Here is a 25,738-nt window from a genome sequence, read left to right as displayed (position 1 = left end):
CAAGAACAGCACAAAAACACCTGCCCCCATAATCTGATTACTCCCTATCTTATCCCCCTCCACCACCAAAGGTAAACTTTGAGTGGGGACACAGTCAAATCACATCATTCCAATGCTGATCCCTCCAAAATCTCAAATCCTCACATTTCAAAACCAGTCGTGCTTTTCCAATAGTACTGCATTGTCTTAATTCATTCAATCATTAACTCAATAGCCCAAAGCCTGACATTTTATCTAAGACAAGGCAAGTTTTTTCTGCGTATGAATCTGTAACATTTAAAGCAAGTTAGTTACGTCCTAGATACAATGGGGATACTGGCAGTGGGAAAATATAGGCTTTCCAAATATGAAAAACTGAGCAGAATAAAGGGGTTACAGGCCCTAAGTACATCTGAAATCTAATGAGGCACTAAAACCTTAAGGCTCCAGGATGATTTTCTTTAACTTAATGTCTCATACCCAGGTCATGTTGATGCAAGAGGCAGGTCTCCATGGTCTTGTGCAGCTCCCCCCATGAGGCTTTACAGGGTGCAGCCTTCCTCCCAACTGCTTTCAGCAGCTGGCATTGAGTGTCTGTGGGCTTTTCAAGCTGTCAATGGACCTACATCAAGCTGTCAATGGACTTACCCATTCTTAGGTCGGAGGATGAAAACCCTCTTTTCCCAGACCCACAATCATCATCTATGTCGCTATCTGTGTTTTCAATGGTAGAAATACTGTTGCTGATGACAGGGATCAGGTATATCTGCTGAATCACAGAATGTATTTGGGAAGTAACACCAGCATCTTTGAGTCCCACACATCCTTTTGTTTGGTGGGGTCCACCGGGGGCAGATATTCACACTCAGTAAGTTCTTCACAAGCTGAGATAAGAAATAAAACACTGTCTTTGAAAGAGTTACAGAAGATAGTATAGCATTAAATTTTCTTGTGTTAAACACAGGCTTAGCTTTGATCATTATGAGTTTACTCATTAAAAACCTTTGCACTTAAAATGAGTGTATTCAATTCATTGCTGTTAGAACTTTACATAAACAAAATGTTAGAGTTTTCCCAGTTTTAACAGAGCACTTCATTTAAAGTTATCGTTGTGACTCATAAAACTACAATCTTCACATAATAATCTGCTTTTTCCTCAGCAAATAGTGATAATCACTTTGTCTGCAATCAGAGAGATTTGTTGTGAGATGAAGTCAATGAGACAATGTGTTTAAAATCATGGCAGCAGTGTAAATTCTTCTGTATTTAGTGTATAACTGAATACCACTTACATGTCAATCCAACTCAGAGGTGGACTCCATAAATTAGACAACATTGAACTGCAAGTTAGGTAGCTACAAACAGAATTGAATGGATCTTCAGGTACTGACAGATGTGTGACTAACCACAAAACAAAGTTAATAGTATAGTCTATTGTCTATACTCATTTGTGTAAAAAAAAACCAAATAGCTGTATGTATGGATTACTACAGTCACAGAGATAGTCTCTGGAAGAGGAATATAAAATTGGTGGTCAGTTAATAATTGTTAGTATATATCGTCCTATATATTTGAAAATATATGAATGTATTAACCATATAAAACAGTTAGCTAAAGTGTTTAACAACAGCAGTGTTTGTTTAGAAAAATCTTATTTGCAGATATGTATTTACTATGCCAATACAATCATTAAATAAATTAACAAAAAAGTGTTTTTAAAAAGCAAATTTTACCCTCTACATAGATCTCACAATGCAAATAAAGACCTGATCTTTTAAGCTGTGAGTTTAGCTGGAAACTACTATAATATGCTAAGAAAAATACATGAAAAAAATATATAACATATTTACTAATTAAAGGCCTATACTGAATATGTTTGTTAATTACCTACTTAACACTCAGTTTTCTCTTGAAATACACTAAGTTTTACGTTACTATATGTTAGGTTGCTTACACTCCTCTCACTTTGAGTTTCAGTTCTGTGTAAGTTTTAACATTGCTACCCTTTTTGTGGAACTTATGTGGACATTTAGAAGTTATAAAATGCACTCAAATGTTTCTTTCTCATATTATGATTTTCAAAACCATACCTTTCTTAGAATTGAAGTAAAATAACATTAGGCAACTTCAATGCATACATTTTAAATATAAACTTTTTATAGGATTAAATTTGGCTCCTTGTTCATGCAAGGTTTCAGTAATTTTTCATGTATGATTAAAACAACTCACCATGTTAAATTACCAAAACCAACTATAGGAAACCATTAAAGAAATGCGTCTTCATCAAAAAAGTTGTCTTCTCTCACTAAAGTTCTTCTAATTACATACCTGATGGCTACAAAATGTTGGGCCAGTTGACCAAAAACAAAAAAACTCATGAGTTACTTCTTTTTCTAAATGAAAAAATGGCATTTCAAACCACACTAAATGAATATTAATGAATAAAACAGGCTTTATAATTTACTCACTAGTTATTGCTTTGTCTGTGTCATATATTGCAGTCAAAGGGCCTACTCTCTTTTATAGATTTCTTTTACACAGTCAATAGCTGGCTTTACAAGTAGTTCAAAACTCAGATGTATGGTAGTAGGTGAGCTGCAGATTGGAACCACTTGCTCTGTGGCAGTTCTTACTTCTTATACAATGCAGGTGAACTTTTGATGCAGGGAAGATGAAAACATCAATTAATTTTTAGGCAGTGAGAGAAAGTAATCACAATATTATTCATAGAAAACCTAGCTTAAGGAAAACCTATCTTCTCAAAGACAATACCTTTAAGTGTATTTGATATAATTAAACATCTAATTGTATCTTGAAACAATTTTGAATTTTCTTACCATAAAAAGATCCTTAAAAAACACAACCATTTATATCAATAAACGTAATTTCCAAAGTTACATTTTTAACAAAATTTCTAAACCCTGAAAGTTTTACACAAAAGAAAAATGACATTCTAAATAGACTTACTCTTTTAATTACATATAAATGGAAATAAATTTATTTCCAATGAAAATAGAAGGCATTACAATTACATTATTTTTCTTGACTTTTGAGACATACAAAGAAACTCATGAAAGTGTGACATGGAAGATAAAGTTTTGCAAGATGGATATGTTTCTCAATTAGAAGTTCAATCAACGGCCATGCATACAGGCTCACACCTGTAATCCCAGGACTTTCAGATGATGAGGCAGGCAGATTTCTTGATGTCAGGAGTTTGAGACTACTCTGGCCAGTATGATGAAACCCCCTCAGCTGTGTTTGGTGCACACGTGTAATCTCAACTAATGAGAAGGCTGAGGCCAATTAATCCCTTGAAGCTGGGAGGCAGGGGGTTGCAGTGTGCCAAGATTGCACCACTGCATGCCAGCTGAAGAGACTGTGTAAGAGTCCCTCCTTGAAATGAAAGAAAAGAAGTTCAATCAAATTGAAGTACTGAAATATACTTATTTACTCATCCATGCAGTTTGTCAAAACTCTGATTTGTAGTTATTTGACAAAATGTCTTGAATAAGGTGTGACACACATTTCAAAGTTACTATAACTGCTACAAAAATGAATTCCTTTTAATTTTTATTGAATTTAGTTTAATTTTATATTGTTTCATGGTACATATGCAGGACATACAGGTTTATTTCACAGGTAAACGTGTGTCATGGTTGCTCACTGAACCCATTAACCCATCATCTAGGTATTTAACCCTGCATAAATTAGCTATTTGTCCTGAAGCTGTTATTTTCCCACATTCTTTATCCAGTCTGTCACTGATGGGCATTTGGGTTAATTCCATGTTTTTAATTTTGTGAATAGTGCTGTAATACACATACGAATGCATGCATTCTTGTAACAGAATGACTTATTTTGTGGAGGCTATATACCCAGTAATGAAATTGCTGAGTCCAGTGGTATTTCTCATTCTAGATACTTGATGAATTGCCACACACTTTTCCACATTGTCTGTACTGATTTACATTCCAAATAACAATGTAAAAGCATTCTTATGACTACACTACATCACTGCCATTTGTTTTTTTCATGGGTATTAATTTATATGATAAAGATAGCCATCAATTTTGCTTCCACAAGACACAAATATATGTGGGTATCTCTTCCATGGGAAAAGGAGTTTACAATTGCACTTAATGGAAGAGGCCCAAAATGTTGCTCATCATCCTACAATGCACAGCAAAAGCTCCTCACAAAAAGAAATTATATGAGTAAAAAATGTTAAAATCCAGGGATCAGAAATTCTGTTCCATTAGTAAGCTTTACAATCCACTGGAAGAGTGCTGACCAGAAGCCCAATGCCATGAACTACAGAAGTGTATTCTCATAGAACAGATGTCTGTGTAAGTAAGAGGGCTAGGGTGGTTCAGTGCAAATACATCTTTCAATTTCAATTTCTAAAAGATTTAGAAATATAATGATTTTCAAATAAGGTTTTAAAATTCCAAATTGAAGGAGACTGAATCTTAAGTATTTCAAGATCCAATAGAAGAAAGACACTTAAACACAACCAGCTACGCTGCTTTTGTCATGGGATTTTGGGGAAGTCACCTTGCCAGTTGAAAACCTCTGTCGCCAGTGGTGCCTTTGCTGGAGTTTTGCTCGGGCCTGCTAAGTTTGCTCTACCCACTCTGCCTGACAGGCTGCACTCAGCTTGCCTTATGGGCCCAGGATTTAACCCCTGCCAAGGGCAAATGTGAGACAGAGTGGCAAGTGGTGTTTATGTAAGTGTGGGGTCCAGCTGCACTTACATGGCCAGGCCTGCCAGCTGTTGCAAAGCAGGAAATTTTAGGTGTCAACAGAAGTGCCATCTCACTGAGAAGGCATACTGGACCAAGTCTACTGCAAGCAGCTTCCACAGCTGATATGGGGGAATACAGTGGTGCCCAGAAGTTTGGGGATGCCAGAAACAGCAAAGCCCTAAAGAGGGTGTTACAGCCTTGGTTTTGAGAGACCCTAGGTCTGCGCACCCTGAAGGGCCACAGCTATCCTCTTTTTTTGTGTCTTTCACAATGTGATGAGCAAGAGACATCTTTTTATCCTTGTTTGTGTTAGAGTTCTTTCAGCTCCACCATTCAGTGATTCTCAAATAGTTGTTCTGCATCCAGGAAGATTGAGGTACCTGGACAAGTGGAGAGTGAGAAACATACAGATATGATTTACTGAGGGACAGAACTCAAAAGAGATCCCCATTGGGTAGCTCCACTCCACAGGCTGGATGTTCTGATGAGTGTCCAGCTCTCAGCAGAGAGATGACTTTACAGTGGGCAGCTCCTCTACAGGCAAGCTGTCAAGGATTAGTGTCTAGCCCTCAGAAGGAAAGAAATGCTGGACTTGGTAGCTTCTCCATCCAGCTGATCATCTTATGAGGTGTTCAGCTCTCCACAGAGAGAAGACCATGGAGTGGGTAGGTCCTAGGTCCTATTATTATCAGCCTATTATTGCCCCAGTTTGTAGCAGAGACTGTGGTGGGTAGCTCTAACCCACCACTGATAGTCCTGACATCTCCTCAGCTCACAGTAGAGAGATGGCCCTTGGGTGGGTAGCTCCTCTCCACAGCTGAGAGTCTGAATAGTCATCAAATATGCCTGAATCCAGGAATATTATGTGCTTCAAAGGAAAGAAAATGCTTGTTGATTGGACTATTTGGCAGCAATGCATGCATTTCAAAAAAAGCACCATTGGTCCCCATTCTTGTCCAGCAGCCTAGGACCCAGAGTTCAGGCTGTCACTGGGTTGAAGGTGAAGCCTCAGTGGGGACCAGCAAATTTATCACCACAAGCCTGTGATGGCTAATACTTAGTGTCAAGTTAACTGAATTGAGAGATACAGAGTATTAATTTGGCATGTGTCTGTGTGAGTGTTGCCTAAAAGAGATTAACACTTGGGTCAGTGGTGTGGAGAAGTCAGATGCACTCTTAATCTGGCAGGCACAATTGCCCTATAATTGCTCTTCTCTGGAAACCACAGTCACACAACTACAAAATTTAAATATGATGAGAAACATCGGATCTCGATGTGACAGTGGCCAAGTGGAAGCACTCAACAAGCAAAGGCAATGTGGGCAGAGCTAAGGGATAGTGGCAGTCAGAATAATGTGACTCCTGTAGAGCCCCACCGTTGGTTAATTAATCACAGCATTCATGGAAGTGAAATTGATGGAAAGTCTACTGCATTCGTACTTAGGTTATACATACAGAAATCTTTGGGTCAAAAGGACAAAAGACTATTCTGAATGATAAAAACAGAGAAGTACATCCCCTACATCAATTTCACCAGACTAGAGCCAGCTTAAAGACCCAGAACCCACTGAATGAAGAGGAGGCTAGGTTGCCATGACCAACAAACCCACTACATAACTAACTATTTATGCAGTGAATCTTCACATCATCTTTCCCCAAGGAGAGCTCCAGGCTTTTAGCCAGGTAACTGTGCATTAGGGAAAGGGAAAAATCAGACTTTTCAGAACCTGCTGGACACTAGCTCTGTGCTGATGTGGGTTCCAGTTATCATGGCGGTACAGTTGAAGTAGGAGCTCAGGGAAGTCAGGTAATTAATAGAGCTTTGGCTTATTAGGTCAGATTTACAAAGCGAGTGTCCAGTGAGTGCCTAGAGTCATCCTGTGGTCATTTTCCCAGTGCTAAAATGCATAACTGGCATAGATATACTTAGCAGCTGGCAGAATCCCACCTTTCCCTGACTTGCAGGGTGAGGGCTACAACAATACAAAAGGTCAAATGGAAGCCACTGGAGCTGCCTTTACCTAGAAAAGTAGTAAATAAGAAACAACACCAAAACTCTGAGAAGATTGCAAAGATGGGTGCCACCACAAAAAATTTCAAAGATGTCAGGGTGGTAATTACCAGCACATCTTCATTCAACTCTCCCACTTGGCCTGTGCAGAAGACAGGTGGATCTTGGAGAATGATATTGGAGTATCGTAACTTAACCCAGTTGTGAATCAACTTGCAGCTGATGTACCAGATGTGGTTTATTGTTTGAGCAAATTAATACATCTCCTGCTACGTGGAGTGCAGCCATTCACTTGGCCAATGCCCTTTTCTTTATTACTGAATATAAGGACCACCAGAGGCAATTTGCCTTCAGCTGGTAAGGCCAGCAATTCCCATTTATTATCCTTGCTCAGGGGTATATTAACTCTCTGTCCTCCTGTCATAATATTATTCAGAGATTCTTTGATTGCTTTTTCACTTCTGTAAGATAGCACATTGGTGATTTCATCACGTTGATGAAATTAGGCTGACTTGATGAGTGACCAAGAAGTAGCAAGCACACTTGAATTATTGGTGAGACCTTTATGTAGCAGAGTATGGGAAATAAATCTGACTAAAATTCAGAGACCTTCTACCTCCATAATGTTCCTAGGGGTCCAGTCTTGTGAAGCCTGTCAAAATATCTTTTCCAGGGTGAAGAATGGGTTGTTGCGTGATGCCCTTCTTATAACCAAGAAAGAGGCACAACACCAACTAGGCCTATTCATATTTTTGAGTCAGCACATTTTCCATTTGAATACGTCCCCCAGCCCAGTTATTGAGTGACAGGAAGGGCTGCCATCTTTTGGGGGCATCCAGAACAGGTAAAGACTCTGCAACTACTACATACTGCAGTGCAAATCCCTCTACCATATGGGCCATATGAACCAGCAGATTCAGTGGTGCTCGAGGTTTCAGTGGCAGATAGGAATCTTGTTTGGAGCCCACAGTTAAAGAACTATGGCAGCAGGGTCCTGCTCTTTAAATCTACTGTTCTTACCTTCTTTCCCATTATCCTGAAGCATCTGCATTCATAGAATGGTGCAATGGCTTTCTGAAGTCACAATTACAGTGCCAACAATGTGACAATACTTTGAAGTGTTCTCACAGATGATCAGAGCATATGCCTCTAGGATTTTGAAGCAAGGCCCTGCCATCTGCAGATAACTACTATTCTTTGGAGAGCTATATCTTGGCCCATTGCTGGACTTTGGTGGAAACTGAATATTTGCCTATTGGTCATCAAGTCACCATGTGAACTACACTACCTATCATGAACTTGGTGCTTTCTGCCCCATCGAGTCATAATGTGGGTTGTGCATGGCAGCATTTCATCATCAAATGGATGTCGTATACACATGATCAGGCTTGAGCAGGTCCTAAGGCACAATTAAGTTACATGAGAAAGTGGCTCAAATGCCCACGATCTCAACTCCAGCCACCCCACCTTCTCTGCTTCAGCCTGTACCAATGCCCTCATGATCAGTTGACAGAGGAAGAGAAGACAGGGTCCTGGTTCGCAGATGGTTCTGCACGATATGCAGCCACTACCTGAAATTGGACAGCTGAAGCACTAGAGCCCTTGTTTAGGACATGCCTAAAGGACAGTGGAGAGGAGAAATCTTCCCAGGGGTCAGAACTTTGAGCAGTGAACCTGGTTGTGCACTTTGTATTGGAAGAGAAATGGCCAGATTTCTGACTATATACTGATTCATAGCCCATAGCCAATGGTCCAGCTGGATGTCAGGCACTTGGGAGATGCATGATTAGAATATTGGGGACAAATAAATTTGGGGAAGACATAAGTAGATGGACCTTTGTGAGTGGTCAAAAGCTGTCCAAATATTTGTGTTCCATGTGAGTGCTCACCAACAAGAGACATCAGTGAATAAAGAGTTTAATGATCAAGTGGATAGAAACACTGGTTCTGTGACACCACTCAGCCTCTTCCCCAGCCACCCATGTCATTGCCCAAGGGTCCATGAAAAAGTGTTCATGGTGGCAGGAATTGAGGTTACGCATGTGCTCAGCAACATGGACTTCCACTCACAAAGGCTGACCTGACTATGGGCACTGCTGAGTGCCCAGTTTGCCAGCAGCAGAGACCAAAACAGAGCTCTCACTATGCCCCAGTTTCTCAGCGTGATCAGCCAGCTACCTGATGATAGATTAATTATATTGGATCTCTTTCCTCAAGGAAATGGCAGAGGCTTGTCCTCATGGAAGGGACACTTACTGTGGATATGGGTTTCCCCATTCTGCACACAATGCTTCTGACAAGACTCCCATTCAGGGACTCACAAAATACCTTATTCACAATTATGGTATTCAACATGACATGGCTTCTGACCAGTGCACTCATTTTACAGCTAAAGAAGTGTGACAGTGGGCTCCCACTCATTAAATCTACTGGTCTTACTATGTTTCTCATTAGCCTGAAGCAGCTAAATTAATAGAATGGTGAAGTGGCCTTTTGAAGTTACAATTGCAATGCCAACTATGTGACAATACTTTGCAGGACTGTAGCAAAGTTATCCAGAAGACCATGTATTCTCTGAATCAGCATCCAATATATGTTATTGGTTCTTCCATAGCCAAAATTCATGGATCCAGGAATCGAGCAATGGAAGTATAAATTTCACCACTCACTATCCCTCCTGGTGTTCCACTAGCAACATTTTTGTTTCCTGTTTTTTTATGACATTATGTTCTGCTGGCCTAGAGGTCTTAGTTCCCTGAGGAAAAATGCTGTCACCAGAAGAAACCATAATTATTTCATTAAATCAGAAGTTAATGTTGTCACCTGGACACTTTGGTCTCCTCCTACCTTTACGTCAACATTCTAAGAAAGCAGTTACAGTGTTGACTGGGGTGATTGACCCAAACTATCCAGATGAAATCAGCCTACTATTCCACAGTGGAGGGACGGAAGAGTAGGCATAAAATACAGAAGATGCATTAGGATGTGTCTTAGAATTACCTTGATGTATGACTAAGGTCAGGGAACTACAACAACCCAATCCTGACAGGACTACAGTTGGATCAGACACATCAGGTATTAACGTTTGGGTCACTCACCAGGGTAACAACAACAACAACAACAAAACCAATAAAAACCACAACCTGCTGATGTGCTTGCTGAAGGCAAAGGGAACACAGATGGGTAGTAAAAGAAGTTAACCATCCATACCTGCTATAAACATGTGACCAGCTTCAGAAATGAGGGCATTAATTGTCTTAAGTATTTCCTCCTTCTTAAAAAAAAGTCTGTGGATATCTGCACATGTATAAGAAAAATATCCTTTTTTAGTTTTCTTTATCATGTTATATAAGATTTATTGAGTTCTCATCAACATTTGCATATTGTAAACTTTATGAAATAGTGTTTGGATAGGGGACTGTTGCATTCCTGGTTGTAAGAGGATAATTGTATTATGTTAGGTATAATTATTACCTCATTTTTGTCTGTGTTTGAAGACTAAGTGTTATAGCAGGAGATGTGTGTTGATTCAAGTGGACAAGGGGTGGACTTGTGATGGTTAATACTGAGTGTCTAATTCATTGGATTGAGGGGTACAGAGTATTAATCCTGGATGTGTTTCTTGGGTGTTTCCCCCCCAAAAAAAATTAACATTTGAGTCAATGGGAAGATCTACCTTAATCTAGTGGGCATAATCTAACAAGCATCTTGTGAATATCAAGCAGGGAGAAACACGTCAAAAAGCAAGATGGGCCTAGCTTCCGAAGCATATATGCGTCTCCTGTGCTAGGTACTTCTTGTATATATATATATGTGTGTGTGTGTACATATGTATGTGTATATATGTATGTATATATATGTGTATGTATATATACACACACATATGTATATATAAAAATATATAAACAGATGGCAAATTAAACAGTGTGTAAGTATTCTCAAAATGCATTCTTTGAATAAATACTAAAACTGTAAACCTTTTACTAAGTTAGCTTATTTGATGCTGATACTGTAAACTAATTCCACACAAAAAATTCTGACATATATATATATATATATATACACACACACACACGGGTGTATGTGTTTCAGTGGTCTGTATGCATCTCTGTAAAACAAACCCTTTAAAGTACTTATTTTTCTATTTACTTACTGGCAAGGCCCTAGAATCTTTATCAGAGGAGTTACTTAATAAGTGGTTACCAATTAGTAAACACTCTTCATTTCTTCAAAAAAAAGGTGTATTATGTCTTCTTAGAAAATGACAATTTAAACTTTCACAAGGATTTAGTAAATACTGGTTTATAATCATTGTAAAATGTAGCCATTAAAATCAGGTTAAAATTTAAGTATTAGCTACCTGAGTGAAAAAGCTGTTACAAGTAATAATACTAATTGTAATAATAATGAAACAGTGCCGGCACTTTGAAAAATCTGGAGGTCAGGCACAGACTTCAATAAATATTCCTCTTTCACTACAAGCTTGGCCTGAACAATTCTGTTTCTACAAATAATGCCAACTTCTGTACACCACTTAAAGTCTGCCAATGCCTCGATTTCACACTCTCTGCATTGTTCCAAGAATGTGTCTAAGCAGCAGCGCTCTCCCTTAGTATATTAAGCAAAAAAAAAAAAAATTAATCTTGCCTTTTCATTTTAGATTTTGAATGGCATTTTATTAATCTTGGAGAAAAAGCAAGCCCCATATGGGTAGGCATTCTGCCTTGTGGATACCATGTTGCTGCTACTTGCTAAAGTTCTGAAACAAATTTTTGATTCAAACAGATTTTCCATTGTAGAAATTCACTTCCCTTTGGATTTATCTTAACATTTTCAGATATTTTTCCTCTTACCTCAATTTCCTCATTCATTGCTTTTTATTTTCTCTAATTGCCTAATATGCATTTTTGTGAATGCATTTTTATTATGTTGGAACAACGCAGAGCACAAATAATTCTGATCAAAGATGCCCACTAGGCAAACTCGCATTAAATAACTCTTTTTAAAGTAGAAGATACCTGAGCATTAGTTCTGCTAAGCAAGTTTAACAAAATTGAAAATCCTCTAACCCCAGCTATAATCCTTGAAAACTTGTTTTCCATTTGGCTGACTTACTGTAATCTCCTCAGATTATTCCTGTCATAAGACTTTCTGAACACATGATGTGTATCCATAATACAGTGTGCCAATGCACATGTATGCATATGTATTATTTGTGCCTTTCAACTGTAGTCAAGATTAGCTCTATTCCAAATGCTGTTGATTGAGTTTTCTCCCTTTGTACCTCCAAAACAGAGGTGACTAGGGTTTTATTTTTTGGCATTCACATTTTACAAAAATATTTAAAAAGCAATGGGAAGGAAAAGCAGAGAAATAGAAAATATATCATTTAGTTTCTAATCATTGATTAACTGAACTGACCTTACTTTACTAATGCTTACCCTAAGTTGAATCAATTGAAGTTACATACGCTTTTTCAAATCCTTCGGCTTTATGGAAACCAAAGTTGGAGTTAAGAAATCTTCAAAATATAATATCAAAGAGTTCTAAATGTGTGTTTTTAAAAATAATTTTATCAAGAGATGGTTCAACATGGTTAATTTCTCAAAGGTGCCTGAGACTCAAGATTTTAGGATATTTAGCAGCATTTCTAACCTCTCAGCAATAGATGCTAGTAACAACCTTACCAATTCCACTTCCAGTCATGAACCAGGTGTAGAATGAAACCAAAAGTGAAATCTACAAACCTATAAAACTGCAAGACAATCACATGGACTGTCTGTTACCTCTGTGAGCTCATCCTCTATTACTTTTCCCCTTCTACAGTCTGCTGTAGCCACAGTTAGCTGGCTTTTTGTAAGCAATTTAAACAGGCTTCCACTGGCAATCATCGTTCTTGTTTCTCTTGCTGCATACTTACATTATTTTCTTATTATTTCATTTAGCTATTTAGTTGAAATTCACTTTGTAAGCCACTTATTGTATGTTTGTTTCACACAAAACCAAAATGTACTTTATAACTGAGAATCTTACCTCATACATTTTATATGAAATTGATAATTTCAATTAAGAAAAAGCAACAGAAAACCTTATAATATAACCACTAAAACAAAAACCTAACATCTAGGATCCCAAATTGGAAGTGTAATATTCAATTTAAGTATTTTAAACAAGAGACAAAACATAAACCTCATAAATAACAATAAACTCTGAAATGAGAAAACACTCAGTTCTTCATAGATAAAAATAAAAGCAAAATGGCAGGGCTAACAGTTTCAAACCATTAAAAAAAAATGAAACCATCAAAAACAGTCTGGACTCTGAATATCAATAGTTTATGTCAACCAAGTAAACATCTAATCTAGAAAGACAATTATAACATTGTAAGGTTTTTAAATATTTTTTTCTTTGTGGATTGCCCTATCACCTCCTAGTCACAGGTGAAGCCTTCAGAATTGAAACTCACATTGTCAAAGTGAGGACCTGATTCCTACTTCTGGAAAAAGCAAAGAAGCCCTTATATGCTAAATTGTTGTGTTTTATTTTTTCCAGTCTTTCTGGAGGATACGTGAAAATTTGATAAAATAAACATTTCTTTCTCTTTTGCCTAACTTAGAAGTCATTCTCGGTTCGAAATGCCAGGAATTGGTCACAAACATTTAAGTTGCTGAGAACAAAATACTGAAGCACTTTAGACAATCATACATATGCTTACGATGGAAATATTCTAAAAAATGTAAAACAATATGCGTTAACCCTCAAGTTTATCTGAAGATTCAAAGTGAGAAGAAAGTGAAGGTTAAGACAGAATTATGAACAATCCCCCTGCTAAAGTAGAGTGTTAATACATACGCTGTATTCAAAAGTGATAGTCTTATTCAAAGTTCTAATGGAATGCAAGCTAAGCTTTTAATAACTAAGAAAACATGTTGCATTTCAGAAATAAATAAAAGCATTCAGTGTTAGCACATTATGATGTTGCAAATATAGAGTTTTCTGAAAAGCAAAAAAAAAAAAAAAAAAAAAGAAGAAAGAAAAAAGAAAAAAGAGAGAGAGAGAAAATTATGACCAACATAAACTAAATGCAGGAATTAGATCTATGTCCCAAATTTTATAGACAGAGAACTTAAAATAACAGTTTGAAGTAAGGCTAAAGAGAAATGACTGACAAATGATGAAAGAACAACATGAGAGCATCAGTGAGACAAACTGTAAAAGAAACCATAAAAATGGAAGTAATGGAAATAAAGTCTACAATAAAGGAGTTTAACAGCAGATTCGAGCAGGTAAATAGTCAATCTGTAGGAATAAAAACTGAAATAACCTAGTCTGAGAAGTAAAATAAAAAAATAAGTGGAAAAAAAAATCTAAAGAGTAAATAGAACACCATGAGGTATAGCGGTACATATAATATGGGTGTCTTATAAATGAAGAAAAACAGAGGCCAAAAAAAATTAAGGCAAAAATGGCTGAACATTTCCTGAACTTAAAAATCTGAATCTAAAAGCTGAAAGGGAACAAAAATCTGTAACCACAATGTAGTCAATGATAGCCGCATCAGTATAAACAGAAAGGGAACAGCAACTTGCTATGTACAAGAAGATCTTGATTAAAATTAACAGACGACTGTTCTGCTGAAACCATGGAAGTTAGAAGGTGGTGGGATATACAAGTTTTAATAGAAAAAAATGCTATGAAACCTGAAATGTGTAACTGGTAAAATGATACTTATGCAAACACATCTAGATAAAGAAAAGCTAAAGGAAATTGTGACTAAAGCTTCTCTAAAATAAAAATGCTATTACTATTACCACCCTGACAAACTTATGTGTTAACGAACACTCTGTGTGCACAGATATAATCAGAGACAATATTATAAATTGAGAAGGATGGAAAACTACAAGAGCAACATATTTTTAAATTGTTGACCTTAAACATTAGATTATTCACTCAAGTTAGTATTGTAAAGTCCCAAATATAGCTAAGTGTAATATAAAAAATAAAACAGAAGATTTAAAAAATTTAACCAAATTTTTTAAATGAGCAAAACAGAAATTGAGGATCAAGTAAGACAAAGAACATACGGAAAACAAGTAGGTCATTGTTGGAGTATGTAATATTGTATTTGTAACAACTTTAAATGTGAGCTCCAGCTTAAAAAGGCACACACTGGTACAAGTGTAGCGTTAAACAAAGGAGTCACTTCTGTGACTTCTATGCAAGGCACACTTTAGGTGCAAAGACAATTAGGCTAAAGTAAAATGATAGTAGATTCTGGGAAAGTGCTGCAATGTACTACAGAGCACTATACACCATCTCTTCAACTATACAATAGGGGCTGTGGCAGGATTAGTACGATGCTATCACCATAGAATTCCGAAGTCTATCTGAAGGTTTACAGCTTCCAAAAAATGATTTGTATAACAAAAATTAAATTTTATCAATTTTATAGCACAGATCAACAGCAGCTACTTATTCTTTATTAACCAACACTGTGGGATGCTGCCTTGCACGTATTTCTGGAGCACCTTACAAGAGCCATGATAAACAAAAAGAACCCTGTCCTCCAAATCTCAGGAGGAGTTGTTCACCGACAGCTGCTTCTGCTTTATGGAGGTCTCGACAGAGGTGAACAGTCATTGTTTTATTCCCCAAATACTATGCAGGCTCTTTGTCCTTCTGTGCAATCAATTTTCAGAAGATTTAAAAAACCAGAACATTTTTTCCTAATTGTTCTTCTTTTTCTCTTAAGAGGTTAGACATTTGTGGGCAGAAACATTCAAAACTAATCGTGTGTGTGTGTGTGTGTGTGTGTGTGTGTAGAATGAATTTTGGTTTTAATGATTATGTGACCCCAAACAATGCAGCTCAAAAAAGACCCAAGAAGAAGCTCAGTAAGGCTGATTTACAGGAGAGAAAGAGTCTATATAATGAATTTAAAAAACCCTACTAAACCACAGAAGAAAAGTCTTATTTTCAAAGTTACAGCCCTTTAAAATTTAAATGCTTGTTTTCAGCAACAGCAAAATCATAAACCATAGAGTGAAATAGAGAAGTATGGCTCATAAAAATAAAAAAAAATTATGATATGAAACTTTTTTTAGACAGCCCAAATGGAAGTCTTACCAAAACATAGTATTTAAAATTAAGCTTCATAGTAAGCTAATAGAATAAACAAAAGAAATACAAAAATTATGAACAAAAATTATTAATAGAAAGAGTGAAACTATTTTACAATCTAAAAAAGTCTACAAAGATATATATATATATAACTCTGTGTGTGTGTGTGTGTGTGTGTATATATATATATATTCATATACACTACAGATATTTAAAAGCAGACTTGAGCCGGGGGAAGAACAATCTATCAGCAAATCAAAGAAAGGGTAGTTGACATGATTAGATTAGGAAGTGATGGAAAAAACACAGTCATGAGAACACAGCCTAAAATGCTGTGGGACACTATCAAGCAGCCATATTGCGCATACTGGAAATTCAAAGAATGAGACAAAGATTCAGGAAGACTATTTAGAAACAATAGTGGTAAAAAATGTCAAACTCAACAAACACCAACAAAGAGAAATGCAAAGAAACAAACTCAAATTATATGATAATGAAACTCTTTAAAAGAAAGACAGAGAAAATCTTGAAAGCAGCAAGAGAAGTGGCTAATCATCTTCAAAGAACCCTCAGAAATAATCAGCAGATATCTGAAAACTCAGAAGACAGAAATCAATAGACTAACATGTTCCAAATGATGTCAGAAAAAACTTTTGAACAGAAATCTTATGTTCAAAAAATTTTGTCCATCACAAATGAGGGAGAAATTATGACATTTCCAGATAAAACCTGGGATTTTTCACCAGTAGACTACCTTTTAAAAGAATGTGTTATGGGATACTTCACAGTAAAATAAACAGACATTAAAGAGCAGTATGAATGAATATATATTAAGGTAAAGGTAAATACAAGAACAATTATAAAACATAAAAAGTTAACAATGTACAACTCCCCAATTTGTTTCCCATGTAATTTAATAAACTAACATATTTAATAAAAATACTATCACTAACTTGTGTTTTTGACATACAATGCATAAAGTTATGATTTTGAGAACTCGGTAAGTGAACTAATGGGAGTGATGCTATACAGGGGTAAGGGATTTGTAAGTTATTGAAGGTAAGCTAGCATAACTTTAAAAGTGGAATAACTTTAGAATATTCAATGTCATCATAATATCAATGATAATTAAAAAAGAAAAAGAGAGGTCAGGCGCGGTGGCTCAAGCCTGTAATCCCAGCACTTTGGGAGGCCGAGACGGGTGGATCACGAGGTCAGGAGATCGAGACCATCCTGGCTAACATGGTGAAACCCCGTCTCTACTAAAAAATACAAAAAACTAGCTGGGCGAGGTGGCGGGCGCCTGTAGTCCCAGCTACTCGGGAGGCTGAGGCAGGAGAATGGCGTGAACCCGGGAGGCGGAGCTTGCAGTGAGCCTGGATTTAGTTACCCTCACCTGAGGCTACCGAGCCAGCTCTCATGTACCATGAGACAAAGTCCAAGCTGTCCCACCAGGGAGTAAGTGTGGAGAGGCTGAGATACATAGCATAGCTGCTATTTCACAGTTTCCACTACTCCAGTGGTGATGAAGTAGAATAGGCTCATCCATATAGAGAACCTGGTGAAGAACTGGAAGCAGAAAGAAGTGGCTATGTGGAGACACAACTGAAACAAAGTTGGCACAGCAACTGCTCCAATCATGTCTCTTTCTTCATAGCTTTCCAGGAGTTTGAAGTTGAAACTATTGTTGACAAAAGACAAGACAAAAGTGGGAAGATGGAGGTTAGGCACAGTGGCTCATGCCTGTAATCCCAGCACTTTGAAAGACCGAGGCGGAGGATCAGGAGTTCAGGAGACCAAGACTATCCTGGCTAATACAGTGAAAACCTGTTTCTACTAAAAATACACAAAATTAGTTGGGTATGGTCGCAGGCTCCCCTAATCTCGGCTACTCCCGAGGCTGAGGCTGGAGAATCGCATGAACCTGGGAGAGGGAGGTTACAGTGAGCCAAGATTGCACAACTGTGCCACTGTAATTTTGCCTGGGTGATACAGCAAGACTCTGTCTTAAAAAAAAAAAAAAAGTTTTGGTGTTGGAAAGTTTAGGAGAAACAGCATGACACTTGGGAACCAGAGCAGCTCCGGTGAAAAATGTGTATATGACTTTAACAGATGACAGACTGAAAAACAGAAAAAAAAAAAAAATGGCATGGACCAAAACAAGCAGAAGATTTTCAAACAGTGCCAGAAGAGGAACTTCTAGATCTACCAAACCTAACTTTTCTAACAGCATTCCTAAAACGCTAGTGACTGGCAAATACGACACATTCAAAAGCAGCTAGCTATGTGCTGCCAGCCAGAATGTTAGCAGAACCCAGCATCACCTCTCTCCGACCCAAAGAATATGGAGCTAGTAATTCAACTATCAAGAAGGACGCTTGCCCCTCACAGCCCCTTTAACAACAAGAACACAGTGAGTGTCATTCAGGAAGTCAAGAAAATGAACCCTATTGCAGCAGATCAGCAGGATACAGTGGTCTTCAAAGAGGAGAAAGGGAAGCTCGTCAGGATTTTTTCAGTTCCCAGGGCAGGACAGTGTGGAATAGAGAACAAGGCCCAGATTCACCCACTATTTTCTCAGTTATCTGGCTTTGTTACTGCTTCCATGGCTGCAGCCTCAGCTACCAAAAGAAGGTATAGTGGTATTAATGGGCCCATTAACAGCCAATGGAACAACAGACATGCATACATTAGTTCCAAGAGTGAAAGGTGGGCAAAGAAATGTTACTGATGATGGCAGAGTCCAGCCTTTTATCAAGAAGATATACTTCACCATAAGCCTAACAGAAAGTGCCAGCACATACAGAGACATTGTAGTGAAGAAAGAGGACGGATTCACCCAGATACTGCTATCAACTAGATTGACAGAAAAAAAATGCTCTGAATGCAGAAGTAATTAAAGAAATGGTGAATGCTCTGAATAGGGCTGCTGTGGGTAACAGCAATCTTGTGATGTTCAGTGCAGCTGGAAGTGTCTTTGCTGTGGTCTTGGCTTTGGGTACTTTGTGAAGCATTTAAGGAATGACAGAAACAGAACAAGTCTTGAAATGGTGGACACCCTCAAGAACTTTGTGAATACTTCCAATGAATTTAAAAAGCCTATTGTTGTATCAGTCAGCGACCCATCCTTTGGAATAGGTGCATCCACATTGTGTCTTTGTGCTTTAGTGTGAGCTAATGAAACAGCTTGGTTTCAAACCCCTTATATGATGTTTGGACAGAGGGCAGATGGCTGTTCTACCGTTACATTTCCCTAGCACATGAGTGAAGCATCTGCCAATGAATTGTTTAATTGCTGGGTGAAAGCTGACAGCAGAGGAGGCATGTGTCACAGGCCTGGTCTCTCAGGTCTTTGCAAGTTTCACCATGTAGGTTATGATACAAATGAAGAAGCCTGCCTCATGTAATCGAGTTGTGTGCTGGAGAAATGGAAAGCCCTTGTATGCTGTAATATTAAGATGAAATTGGAAAAGGCCACAGAGACAGAGTGTGAATTGCTGAAGAAAATCTGGGGCTCAGCTGAAAGGACTGAAGCCATGTTAAAGTATGTGCAAAATACAATTGAGGAGTTTTAATTGTCAGTCTCTCTGCTCAGGACACAATAACTGAGCTGAATGAAATGCATCATAAGTGGTAAGATGCCCTAATCCATCTTCATAGCCCAAAACAATTTCACTCATAGCTAAGGCCTGAAAGGAGAACTGAAAATGTCCAAGCTGTGTATTTAAAATGTCAAAGCATTTTTAAGCACTGCAAATTTAAAGTAAGTAATAAAACAGCTTCTTTGCCTAAATGTGATTATGTGATGAACACATAAGCCCAAATATAAAAGCAGACTGGTGAGCACTAGACTGTTTTTGCAAGATCTAAGTTTTATCTGTGTCTTCTACTATATATAAGAGGAGAATTGTGTTTTATTAGATTTGGATGACAGAGATTTATGTAATAATATTTACTTTTCATATTTTTATATCCTATAATGCAGAGTCTACTAGGGTATGAGGCAGCTTTTACTCTCCTCGCACATAAAAATAGACACAGAATTATCAGAGATGGTGCATTTGACTTTATAGTGGCACACTTACCTCAGAGACACAAAATTCTAAATTAGAAGACTTATCTTTTAGGATAAATATTTCTGACACAAAATTCACAGGCAATCATTCTCCTAAAATAAACATATGGTTAGAATTTATGCTGATGTATCACTTGATTTTCTTTTCTTTTATAAATGTCTAGTTCTTACTCAGTTAAAAAAATAAATCTTTATTTCTCTAAAGTAAAACTTGTTGTACCATACTAGTGAATTATGGAATCATTCTTGTGGAAATATCGACATTTTAATGTTTATCCTATGCAGACATAGATTAACTTAGAGTATGCTCTAGTTAATAAATTAAAATTCTGGACACATTATTCAAGGCAGAAATGTCTTTCAAAATGAAGAAAAGTCTCCTACACTCAGTATGACATTTAACATTATTGGTGTCTGATTTTATGTGCCCACAATTTTCTAGAACACTCTACGTGTTCAGCTATCCAGAAGCACTCTGAATCCTTTCCTGTTGGTTTCAATGGAGGCTCCATTACATAGGCATGATTGAATAATCCACTGGCCACTGGTGATAAATATAACCTTCGGCACAGGATCTCTAGGGTGTCACTTCACCAGCCAAGAATCTCTGTGGATGGTAGCACATTTGCACAACATCAGAGTGGGCACTGGGAGCTGGGAGAGGCCAGGCAATGAGAGCAGGCACTTCAGGGCCTTTGTTGGAAGGATGACTTCCCAGGCCTCGGAAAGCTGAAGGATGCCTGAGTCTGCATCTGTGGTGGGGCAGCTGCCACTGCTCCTGAGTATGTGGGGCTCCTGCTAATTCAAAGTGGATGTGAGTGTGGTTTCTGCTTTTTCTCGGTTTCCACCAGTTTCACAGAATGCACAGCTCTGGCTTTACCTCCCTCACTGCACCTGGTATCTTTGCAGCAGCCTCTCTAAATGGGCTGCTGCCGCCATTACCTGCAGCACCCCTCCCATTTTAGAATGATGCAGAGTGAACTCAAGTGTTGGTACCCTCAAATCATGCCTTTGTCTTTTCATTGACAAGCCCCAGCATGAAGCTCTCAGTCAACATTATCATATTAAAAGACAGCACTTTGGAGATCCCAAAGATTTTAAGAGTTCTACCGCGGAAAGCAGACAAACACCAAATATATTTTACAACCTTACAGCTACTAACAAGAAAACCCCAGGACTAGAGTGTTCAAACATCAAAATTAAAATAAAGTATTCCTTTATTAAAAATCTTTATTTTAAAAGGAGAAAGTATAGATTTAACATGGCTAATACAAAAATTTCTAATGTACTCTAATGTGAACCTTGATTGATTCCATGACAAAAGTGGAAAACTGCACAGAAAATTCCTTAACATAATCTTTGTTTAATCTACAAAATACACAAAATTACCTTAATGAAAGTGTGAAAGAACAAAGAATGAGGAAGCTAGAAAGGGTTTTTGGAGAAACTCTTTATACACAGGAACAGCATGAAAACTTAGACTGCAGACATTGATTGAAAATAAGTTGAAGAGGAGGATAGCCTAAACATATATCCATAGCTGCACTAGTAAGAAAACAACAGAGAACATGAAACTGCCTTTGTCATTTTTACCTAAAACATATTCACAGGTACACAGATAAGGGAACAGGGTCAAAGGAGTAAGTGCCTTTGTCATTCATATAATCAGCAGACTTCAAGAAAATACACACTCTCTCCCTTTGTGGGCATGATACACGGTTGGCTCCAGTGGGCTCTGATGTAATACTTTTCTATTTTGGGCATGCTTTGGAATGCGAATCAAGCATTTATGAATTATCACTTCAGCTTCTGCTTTTCCTTGGCCCAGTGTTCCAGACGAAGGTTTTGCTTTAGCCTCTCATTTTTCCCAGGCCAGATACTGAACCTAGCTGATTAGTGCTTTCTTCAAGACAGCCCACAGACACCTGAGAACATTTCATTCTTTCCAGTTCATAAAAAGCCCTGACCCAGCTTTATAGTTGGAAACTCTCGCAAATCCCCTCTTTACTGTGATGAGCTTTCTTCTTTTGGTTATTAACCTTTTCTTCCTAGTTGAACTTTGCATCATCTGTCATTGGTCCCAAGTCAAGGTCTCAGGCCAAGCTGTCACTTTCAGCTCCTTCTTGGTCCAGGACCAAGTTCCAAGGCTGAGCTTAGTAGCTTCTGTAAATCATCACTTCAGCTCCAGATGAATCCAAGGCCAAAGTTCAGGGCCAAGCCAAATAATGCTTCTCCAAGCCTACTTAGCACATTTCTATACTTCCCTGTCTTTAGAAACCATAAAGCCCAGCTTCATAGTAGGTAAACCACTCTCATTCCACCTCCACTGTGAAGAGATTTTTACTTTCACTTATAAAAGTTTTGCTTCAACCTGTTTGCATCCATGCTTCTTCATTTTCTTGGCCATGAAACAAAGAGCTCTGTGTGATAACTCACAATTAGAGATTGCTACATTGTGGTGCACTCATGAGACTGCAATGACTGAAGTCTGGGAATTGAGCTCTGGGTTGCATCAGCTTGTGAGACCAACTGACAAAATGGTCCCACACTGTGATACACACACTTGGGGACAGTCAACCATATAGTGGTCACCCACACAGTCTGGAAAGGGTCAAGGTGGATTTATGCAGCCTAGAATCCTGAGGGACACCATCAAGCAGCCATAATTATATGCATTCAGGAAGTTCAAAGGAAGAGACAAAGAATCAAGATGACTATTCAACAAAATAGTCATAAAGAATGCAACAATTTAAGACAATAAATAAGCATGGAAGAAATTCCTCTAACTCCAAGTAAGAGAAACTCAAAGAAAAAAATGCAAACTTACCTGATAATTAAACTGTCTACAACAAATAGAGAGAAATTTTGAGGATTTTCAAGGGAAGTAGCTAGTCATGTAAAAGAACCCTCAAAAATAACCAGTAGATTTCTTATCTGAATAACCACTGAATAACCAGTGGATTTGTTATCTGAAAAGTAAGATGACAGAAAGCAGTAGACTAATATATTCCAAGTGATGTCAGAAAAATTTGTCAAACCCAAACCTTATGATCGAAAAAACTGTCCATCAAACATGAGGGACAAATGACAACATTCCCAGATAAGAAGTGGAACCTTTTATCAGTAGACTACCCTTTAAGAAATGTTTTATGGAGTACTTCAGGGTAAAATGAACAGACACTCAAAAGCACTATGAACAAACAAAGATTAAGAAAAAGATAAATACACAAAAAAATATAAGATAAGAAAGTTAACAATGTGCACTGCCACAATTTGTTCTCCGCATAACTTAAAACACTAGTGTATTTAATTTAAAAAATCTATCACTAATTTGTGTTTTTGACATACAAGGCATAAAGGTGTAATTTTGAGAACTCAGAAAGTGAAAAATGGAGTGACGTTATACAGGAGTAAACATTTTGTATGTTACTGAAGGTAAGCTAGTGTAACTTTTAAAATGTTATAACATTGGAATGTTTAATATAATCATTGTTGCAACCACAATTAAACAAGCAAACACAAAAGAGTAACAGGAAGGAAGAAAGCTTTCTGTACTACATCAGAGGGTAGGGGCTGTGGATTTAGTTACTCTTCCCTGAGGCTATTGAGTAAGCTCTCAGGCACCATGAGACAAAGCCCAAGCTGTCTCATCAGGGAGTAAGTGTGGAAAGCCTAAGGCACATAGCATAGCTGCTACTTGACACAATTTTCACTGCACCAGTGGTGATGAAGGAGAAGAGCCTCATCCATATGGAGAACCTGGTGAAGCACTGGAGGCAGAAAGAAGTGGCTGTGTGGAGATACAACTGAAACAAATTTGGCACAGCAACTGCTCCAATCCTGTGTCTTTCTTCATGGCTTACCAGGAGTTTGAAGTTGAAACTATTGTTGACAAAAGACAAGACAAAAATGGGAATACAGAGTATTTGGTTTGGTGCAAAGGTTACGACAAACAGGATGACACTTGGGAACCAGAGCAGCACCTCATGAACTGTGAAAAATGTATACGTGATTTTAATAGATGACAGAGTGAAAAACAGAAAAAACTGACATGGACCACAACAAGTAGAGTTTTCTCAAACAATGCCAGAAAAGGAACTTCCAGATCTACCAAAGCAAACTATTCTAAGAACTCTTCTAAAATGCTCGTGACTGGCAAACACCACAGATCCAAAAACAGCCAGTCATTTACAACAAGAAAACTGTAAGTGGCATTCAGGAACTTGAGAAACTGGACCCTATTGCAGCAGATTGGCAGGACATGGTGGTCTTCAAGGTGACAGAAGGGAAACTCGTCAACGACACTTCATCAGGTCCCAGTGCAGAACAGGCTGGAATAGAACACAGGACCCAGATACACACACTAATGTCTCAGATGTCTGGCTCAGTTACTAATTCCACGGTCACAGGCTCAGTTACCACTTCCATGGCCACAGGCTCAGCTACCAAAAAAGCTATAGTGGTATATAATAGACCCACTAACAGTCAATGGAACAACAGACATGCATACATTAGTTCCAAGAGTGAAAGGTGGGCAAAGAAATGTTACTGACGATGGCAGAGACCAGTCTTTTATCAAGAAGATGTACTTCACCATAAGGCTAACAGAAAGTGCCGGCACATACAGAGACATTGTAGTGAAGAAAGAGGATGGATTCACCCAGATATTGCTATCAACCAGATCGACAGAAAAAAAATGCTCAGAATACAGAAGTAATTAAAGAAATGGTGAGTGCTGTGAATAGGGCTGCTGTGGATGACAGCAATCTCGTGCTCTTCAGCACAGCTGGAATTGTCTTTTGCTGTGGTCTTGATTTTGGGTACTTTGTGAAGCACTTAAGGAATGACAGAAACAGAGAAAGCCTTGGAATCGTGGATACCATCAACAACTTTGTGAATAGTTTTATTCAATTTAAAAAGCCTATTGGTGTATCAGTCAACGGCCTGCCATTGGATTAGGTGCATCCATACTGCCTCTTTGTCATCTCATGTGGGCTAATGAAAAGGCTGGTACAAAACCCCTTACACAACCTTTGGACAGAGTTCAGATGACTGTTCTACTGTTACATTTCTGAAAATCATGGGTAAAGCATCTGCCAATGAAATATTAACTGCTGGATGAAAGCTGACAGCATGGGAGGCATGTGCCAAAGGCCAGGTGTCTCAGGTGTTTTGACTGGAACTTTCACCCAAGAGGTTGTGATTCAAATTAAGGAGGTTGCCTCATATAAGCGAGTTGTGCTGGAAGAATGTAAGGCCCTTGTTCACTGTAATATTAAGACAGAGTTGGAACAGGCCAATGAGAGAGAGTGTGAGGTGCTGAGGAAGATCTGGGCCTCAGCCCAAGGGATAGAATCCATGCTAAAGTATGTTGAAAATCAAATTGTTGAGTTTTAATTGTCAGTCCATCTGCTCAGGACACAAGAACTGAACTGAACTAAATGCATCATGAGTTGCAAGATGCCCTAATCCAGCTTCATAGCTCAAAGCAATTTCATACACAGCTAAGGCTTGGAAACAGAACTGGAAATGTCCAAGCTAGGTATTTAAATTATCATGGCATTTTTAAGCACTGTAGCTTAAAAGAAGCAACAAAACAGCTTATTTGCCCAAATGTGATTATTTTGCGCACACTTAAGCCCAAAGATGAAGGCAGGCTGTTGGACACTAGACTGTTCTTTCACGCTCTGATTCATATCTATGGCTACTACCATATATTAGACCAGAATTGTGTTTTATTAGATGTGGATGAGGGAGAATTCTGTAATAATGTTTAGTTTTCTTATTTTTATATCCCAGAATACA

At 38.0% G+C, this 25,738-nt stretch overlaps 2 pseudogenes; both read left to right on the top strand.

The window, feature by feature from the left end:
- Positions 1–15,278: 15,278 nt before the first annotated feature.
- Positions 15,279–19,433, top strand: LOC106995442 (testis-specific chromodomain protein Y 2-like; annotated as a pseudogene).
- Positions 19,434–23,619: 4,186 nt separating this feature from the next.
- Positions 23,620–25,330, top strand: LOC106995446 (testis-specific chromodomain protein Y 1-like; annotated as a pseudogene).
- Positions 25,331–25,738: the final 408 nt, after the last annotated feature.

Source organism: Macaca mulatta, chromosome Y (assembly GCF_049350105.2).
Source record: "Macaca mulatta isolate MMU2019108-1 chromosome Y, T2T-MMU8v2.0, whole genome shotgun sequence".
Taxonomy (NCBI): Eukaryota; Metazoa; Chordata; class Mammalia; order Primates; family Cercopithecidae; genus Macaca; species Macaca mulatta.
Note: the sequence above shows the minus strand (reverse complement) of the source record. Positions and strands in the feature narration are given on the sequence as shown.